This window comes from Corylus avellana, chromosome 1 (assembly GCF_965113065.1).
Source record: "Corylus avellana chromosome 1, dhCorAvel1.hap1.2, whole genome shotgun sequence".
Classification (NCBI taxonomy): domain Eukaryota; kingdom Viridiplantae; phylum Streptophyta; class Magnoliopsida; order Fagales; family Betulaceae; genus Corylus; species Corylus avellana.
In genome coordinates, this window is record NC_142490.1 from 41,180,510 (window position 1) to 41,186,383 (window position 5,874).

Genomic DNA, 5,874 nt, shown 5'->3' on the forward strand with positions numbered 1-5,874 from the left:
TGGTGATTTGACCACCTCAACGCTCACCCTTGTGGCTTGCGCGTGGTCTATCTCCTCCTTCTCTATCTTATGTGTTGTGATTTGAGTGATTTATTTTTAATGAGTGGCTTAAACAAAAGTTGGAAGTCATTCAATCATTTTATTGGCAATCTTATGGATTGGATCTCAATCTCTAGGATATTCCTATAAGCTGTCATTCATTGGATTCAATGAATTGGGAACAGAGGATTGCCTAGAAATGAAGTGGAGAAATAAGTGTTCTAAAAAGTTGTGCCACCTTCGAGCACCTGTTAGAGCTAACTAGATTATGTTATATGTTGCCTACAAGACCTGCAGGCTTTTTAGTTCCCATTGCCATAATGACAGGGAGATGGTATTGCACATGTGGTATTTTTTATATATAAATATGTTAATTTTTATATATAAAAAAAATAAATTAAATTAAATTAAATTAAATTAAATTAAAATTGTGTAAGAGCTCAACTCAAGTACACATGAGGTATACAAGAGGTATCCTCGACAGAAGAAGAAGAAAAAGAACAGGAATATAAAAATTCTAGAAAATTGTAGGCAGCCATCCAAATAGCCTTTAATTCAAACATCGTCCTCTCGCAATTATCGAAGTTTCACTCTTTTTGTTCTCTCTAAATATACCACATTAAGCACAGATGAACCAACTTCCAAACTTCTTTATTTCAGTAGCTACAAAGTTGACCCCTCCAATAAGCCAATAGCTCGCCAGCCGATGTGTATGACCCACTCTATCCCAAAATGATAGAAGATCAAAACCCATGAATCCTAGGTTACTTGCAGTGGAGCAAGTGGTGATCAATAAATTCCAAATTCTTCTTGCACATACAAAATCAGTCCAATACAATGGTGTGCCTATTCCTTAGATTATTCAAAGTTCAGATCTTCTCTAGAGATGTTGCCCATACAAAAGAGCTACTCTCGAAGGAGCTTTATTTCTTCATATGGTCTTCGAAGGAAAGGAAGGCCTAATGGGAATGCTAAGCGTGTGGTAAAAAGATCTGACCTCAAACGCCTCTTGGAAGAAGTCCAACATATTTTATCCTCATTGCCTCGTCTCAATCTAATCCCCAACCCACCTGAATTAATCAGAGTACAAACCTTTTTTTTTTTTTTTTTTTGATAAGTAATAATCAATCTTATTAAAAGCGTAAGGCGCCCCAAAATACACATGGAGTATACAACAGAGATCACTTTACCAGAAAGGGAAAAATGAACGAATAAGAAAACCATCAAAACTAATCGACAACAGGGACACAAATGCTATAGTCCAAAGATACAAAGTATGAAAACTCGATGATAAAATGTCCTCTGAGAACCTCTCCAAGTCCTCAAAGCACCTATTATTGTTCTCCCTCCATAAACACCAAAAAAGGCAAGTAGGCACCATCTTCCAAAACACGACACTCACCCTCCTTCCAGAAGACCACCAACAGGCAAACAACCAGAAGAGTACAAACCTTAGACCAACTAACAAGATGAAATTTAAATTCATCACCAACTCTGCCTCATAAGAAGTCTCAATCAAGTGGCAATATTTGATTTGCTACACCAATCGGGATGGAGAGAAGATACAACTAATAGGTGATTAGATTTGAAAGAGTGCTTTTAATCGAAGTAATCTTACCACCCTTTGCCAACTAAAGCCACTTCCAACCCACCAACCAACATTTCATATTCTCAATAATACTATCCTATATTGATTTTGCCTTGAACAAAGCCCCCACGGAAGATCAAGCTACTTAGGCAAAGAGGACACCCTACAACCAAGGACATCTTCCATGGGGCCCACAGAGATTAACTTAGATTTAGCCAAGTTAATTTTCAACCCTGAAGCAACTTCAAAGAATTAGAACAAACATCACAAATGACAGAGATGATCTGAAATTTGACCCATAAAAGATTTCAAAATAAGGTTATAAGGTAAAGAATGGGTAGCGAAGGGAGTAGTATCAGTGAATTGTTCTAAAGCCTATATTGGTGCTTATATAGATTTATAGTCTGGGGATGCTCTCACTAGACTGTTCAATCCTGGGACCATATATGTAAATGCAATTGAAATGATGTGAAACTGACTCAACTGAGGAGAAATTTAGATGCCGAAATGTGCAACAATTAGGTGATTGATCATATAGTTTTCTTGTCATTAGTGCTTTAATCATTCAATTTTAGGAAGAAGACCCATAACTGAAGATTTATTTAGTGCTGCTTATTTTAATACCTCAGGTTGAATTGAAACCTTTCACAAGCCGAAACTCTTTGGGATGAAATTTGATTTGAAGCCTACAACCTTCTAAAAAGAATCTTCATTTCAACAAAATGAAATGAATTTTCAAGGAACTAAATGTTGAAAAAACATATGAAAAGAGAGAGCCTCAGTTTAATGCAACTTCGGATTTTCTCCTGGCGCTGTATGCGCTTTTGCAGTTGGTGTAATTGCATGGCATTGCCTGCAAGGGGAGAAAAATGACTGGAATAGTTTCCGGCCAAACCCTGAACTTGCTGCAGTGCGCACTGTATTTGCCTGGATTCTCACTTTGTGATTTGGTTTAAACTTGACTTTCATGCCATCTGGTCTCCTGCTGCGGCCACGACTTGCCGGTGATGAGCCTCGGGACGAAGATTCATTCCGACCACTGGAGACCAACAGATCATCAGGTGGGGAATATTTGATTGAATCACTGGCAGTCAAGTGTGGTCGAGTATGACTAAATTCAAATTCTGGGTCATCCTCTTTGATAATAGGAGGCAATTTTGATTGCTGATCTTGAATGCATAAGAGGCCAGCAAAGGAGAGTGAGTCAGCTGAACCCTCGTCTGCTGCAACATCCACAGATATCTTATTTTGCAGGTGGGTTGCCATTGATTCTCTGCCACACTTTTGCCAGAGTTGGGGGAGCTATATATATATATATACATGTTGACAACTGGATGTGGGGTTTTTGGATGTACATAGATGTTCTGCTGTGTTTGTTTTTGTTCCTGTTGCCGTGATTAGCTTAGTTTTGGGGGCCGGAAGTTGAGGATAACTGGATAAGAGTAGTTTTTTAGTTGAAGAAAGAAAGAATAGAGTGATCCTGCTTCCATTCTTCTTCTTGATGATGGGAATTTTGGACGGTAAAGATAAAATAATTCTCCAGCTGCATTGTTTCTGTTTTCATTTTGGTGGATATACCAAAGAATTGTGGTGTAATTTTATGTTTGACCTCTTATCTATTGTTTTGTCAAAAGTCGGCGGATTCTGAGCAGACTAAAAACTTTTGTCCCGTTAGGCTCAGTATGTTTTTACCACGTACTTCCAAATACTTCTCTCAAGCAAGGACCAGTGGAATAATCTTAGTGGAGGATTGGGTGGGGAATTCCCAAGGGTTCTGTATATAAATATGAGAAAGTGAAAGTCCATCATTATCAATGGACTGCTTTCAATAGAGAGAATTAACTACTTAAAACGTGTCTTGTATTAATAGGCACATGAAGAGTAGCGGTACTCTTACTTACAGAAACAGGGATTCTTTATAGAGAATAACTTCTATGGGATTGTGACACAAATCCATATTTCTCACACCTCAGTTTAGTACAATTTAAGGAAAAAAGAAAACAAATAAACACACCATATCACATTCAAATCTACTGAAATTTAAAAGGGAAAATTATAATTTACTCCCCCAAAGTTGGCAGCATTTTTTAATTCGAACACTAAAGCTTCAATTTTTGCAATTTACCCCCCCCAAAAGTTTCAAATTTTTGCAATTTGATCAATTGTATCCAAAATTTCTCATATTGCCCCTAATTTTTATTTATTTTTATTTTTTGTAAAAAAAAAAAAAAAAATCGGGGTGGCCATAGCCACTCTTTGCCCATCTGGCCATTTTTGCACCTCCCAAATTTGTATTTTTTTTCATAAAAATTAAAAAAATAATAAAAATAAAAATCAAGGGCAATATGGGAATTTTGGGATAATATTAGTCGAATTAAAAAAAAATTTGAACTTTGTGGGGGTGGATTGCAAAAATTGAAACTTTGATGTTCGAATTGAAAAACGTTGTCAACTTTGAGGGAGCAAACTATAATTTTCCCAATTTAAAAAATCTCACCTCGGACGGATTTTGTGTGTTTGTTTTCTTTTATTAAGTTGTACTAAGCTGAAATGTCTATCACTCGTTGGAAGACACAAAAGGGTGAGTTTGTGCTACATCCCCATAGAAGCAGCTCTCTTCTTTATAGAGAATAACATGGGCTTTTTAGCCCGTAAAATCTATTTCGCAGGAGTGGCCCTATAATTTATACTGGCAGTCCAATGCTCAAAGACTTGAATCTTTTGGGCTTACTATTGCCAATTCAGTTGGGCTGTCTGTGGTGTTGAAGTTTGGTCACCTCTTGTTTACTGCCTAAATTCTGTTTTTATTTTGGAAGGCAACATATATGAAATATTCCTTCCTTTTGGTCTTGTAGACGAATACAAGAAGAATTATTCCAATTGTAACCTTCATGAGTTCTCCACATATAAAGCAGTCTCTAAACATTATTCGTTTGCACCGTCAACACTACATTGAGCGGAGCCATATGTAATTTTAGTCTTATCAAATTGTTCAAACCTGTCTATTACACTTCAAAATATACCAAGATGATCAGTGGCGGAGCCAGATGTTTAAGAATGTAGGAGCCGTAAAAAAAAATTTCGCATCCTAAATTTTTTTTTTTTTTGCGTCCTAAAAATTTTGTTCACACTGAAAATTTGGTAATTCACACAGTATATGCATCACAAAAAAAATTTATAAAAGTTCATAAATATGTGCTCAAATTGATATATTAGAAATATAACATGTCGGCACTATATCAAAAAGATAGAAATACAAAAAAGTGTCTAGAACTGCACTTTACGGTCTTTTAAAAGTACAAAATCATCAAGTATTGAATCTAAATCGAAACTCTCAGCAATTTCCCTTTCAATATAAATAACTAAACTATTTGCAAGAAAATTATTCTCCATTTTGTTGCGTAGTTGTGTTTTAACAATTTTCATTGCTGAAAATGCTCGTTCAGTAGTTGCTGTAGACACTGGCAGAGTCAAAATAAGACGAATCAATCTATCAATAAGATAGTATGTCTTTGATTTTTTTATCTTTGCCAATCGTTAGCATAATTCTGCAATAGAAAATGTAAGGGAGAGAACTCAGAGGACAGAGGCCAAGAGGCTAGTGCGTGAGTCTTGAGAAAGAGGGAGAATAATTTTTTTTTTTTTAATAACTTTTGGGGCAACTGCAGACCAGCAATAAATTTTTTTTTTTTTTTTTTTAATACTTGGAGGGGCCCCTTTGTAGCTGATCGTGTGCTCGATGCTCCAAACAAGTGTTCAAAGTTTTTTAAAAAACAAAATTCTTTGTGGAATTGTGGGGCCGTATGTAGCTAGATGGATGAGTGGTCAGCAGCTAAACAACCTAAACTTGTGCTTAAAATTTTTTTTTGTAATTTCTCTTGGGGGGGGCCGCGGCCACCATTGGCCTATACATGGGTCCGCCACTGAAGATGATAAGAAGAAACTGAAGATATGGGGATCATGAATTTGCGTAGGGTTTTGCCAATTCTCGACATTGATGGAAGATGATACTTTTAGCTCTGGCCACATTTTGCTAGGGTTTAGTACTGACTATACCATTGTTTTTTGGTGACATGAGGATCCCGATTCAGTGAGATAAAAGGTTGTTCTATTTACATTATATTAAAACAGTCATTGTGAGAGTCTGTTTGAGCCCTACCTATTCTGGTGGTACTAACGCATCGGATATTTAAGCTACTCGAACACCACCCGACCAAGTAGGGCGTAGGATGCCTAGATACTTATTC